Here is a 2234-nt window from a genome sequence, read left to right as displayed (position 1 = left end):
AATTCAGTTCCATTGTCGCTTCTAACCTTTATTAGTTTTCGTTGTAGAAGGACTTGGAGCCTTTTCATCACTCCAATGAGTACGTCAGGAACATCTGATTTTTTCTTTGCAAACTCAACCCAGGTGTATCTGGAGTATTCATCAACCAGTACTAACATGTACTTCTTTCTTGAGAGACTTTGAGTTGATATTTGCCCACAGAGATCTATATGTATTATGTCTAAGGGCTTGGTGCATGAGGTTTCTTACTTGGTTTTATGTGAAGCCCGTCTTAGCTTTCCCATCTCACAGGCTGAGCATAGATGATCTTCTTCAAATTTAAGATCCAGAATTTCCTTCACCAGCTTCTGTGTGGCTAGTTTTTGTAGTGCATCAAAGTTGAGATGCGAGAACTTTTGATGCCATAGCCAATTTTCATCGCTCTTATGAGACACGAGACAGAGAGTGTCTTGTCCCATAGAGGATTCAAAATCACGAAGATAGAGATTTCCTTCTCTCTTTGTCTTGATGATTGTTTGATCGGGCTTTGTTTCTATGATACAGAAACCATTGCGGAACCTAACTTCAATACCCTTGTCGCAGAACTGGCTTATGCTTAGTAAGTTGTGTTTCAAGCCTTCAACATAAGCCACTTTGCTGATGGAGTTGTTTTCTTTGATGAGAGTGTCATATCCCTTGATTGTACCCTTGTTGTTGTCTCCAAAAGTCACAGAGCCTCCAGATTTTTTGTTAAAGAAGGACATCTGACTTTTATCACCAGTCATGTGCCTGAAGCAACCTGAATCCATGTACCATGGTTGCACATATTGGTCCTGCAAGACAAATTAAGGGGTTTTAGGTACCCATTTCTGTATGGGTCCACGTTTGTTAGTAGGGGGTACCACTCTCTTTTCATTACCCTTAGCCTTAGCAGGCTTGGGTTTGTTTATCCCAGATCTCTCAATAATACTAATAATAGTGTTAAGAATAACCAAATTTTAGTGTTTTAATGAACAAAGTGATGAACACTCAAGAATAAATTATGAACATTAAAGAACAATCTTGAGTGTCAAAGGTTTCACTTTATTAATAAAAAAACGTAAAAGTGACATTTAATACAATAGGCCTAATCACCTATTTATACTAGTAAACTAATTAGAAGATAACTATCTAGTGAGACTATTTAGCTAATATTCTATTAACAGATAATTTTTATCACTATTGATAAGCTACAATATTAAGATAAACTTGAAATCCAGCTGTCGACTTGTCTTCTCCAGCTGTCTTTCATGGGATGATGAATCAACCTTATCTTCATATCTTCATCGTATGCCTCTGGTTGAATTGCTGAAGAAAACTCTAAGTGTTGTTGACCGAAGAGGTGATGAAGATGCTCTTTCCATCGCATCCCTGGTTGTTCATCGACCCTTTGGTTGTTCTCCAGACTTGGTCAATTCTGCCTTGATGTCTTCATCGGTCTTCTGGTTCTTCTTCACTTATTGTTTTTCATTACTTTTGCACTTTATGGATTATGGGGTCTAACAATCTCCCCCTAAATAATGAAAGAACATAAACTAATCTATAAACAGAATTGAAGAACAAAGACTAATCTAAAGAAAAACATCAAACTCCAAATCTCCATTGGATGATGAATTCTTACGGTACTGGAAACAAGATACATCATTTTAAGGCAAAAATTTACAACTCATCATGATCTACCTTGAGATATATCCCAGAAGCACAGAAGAAGTCTTCGATAGCCGATGACTGTTGATATCTTATGAATGAGTTGATTCCCATCTTCTCTTGGCACATGAGATCTACCAAGTCTTTCTCTGATGACCTTCTGAAACCACTCAAGTGTATCGGTTGAATACTTGAAGGCTTCAGTCAATCTGAAGAATTTCTTTACCCCGAACTCATTCTTGAAGACAAGTCCAAGCTCGGGTTGAGTTAAGACAGAGGCAGATCTTTTCTCCTGCAGGCCAGGGAAGTCTTCATTTGGTGGAGCGCAGGAGAGTCTTTCGATGCCTAAGCGAAGAGGAATTTCAAAATCAATCTTGGCTCGATGCTTTACCAGGGTCTCCATTGTCTTCACAACCACTCTATTCGCCATCCCAAATCTGATGCCATGATCCTGTCGCTGAGCCGTGTATGCATAAAGTTCGATCAAGTCATAGGGATTGAGGTTGATCAGGTCATTGTCATTGAAAACACTGATTTGACCATGTGCTCTTTCCACTATGTACTCGATG

This window comes from Cynara cardunculus, assembly GCF_001531365.2.
Source record: "Cynara cardunculus var. scolymus isolate 2C chromosome LG 3, CcrdV1, whole genome shotgun sequence".
In the NCBI taxonomy this organism is placed as follows: domain Eukaryota; kingdom Viridiplantae; phylum Streptophyta; class Magnoliopsida; order Asterales; family Asteraceae; genus Cynara; species Cynara cardunculus.
The sequence above is the reverse complement of the archived record's forward strand: the minus strand, read 5'-3'. Positions refer to the sequence as shown.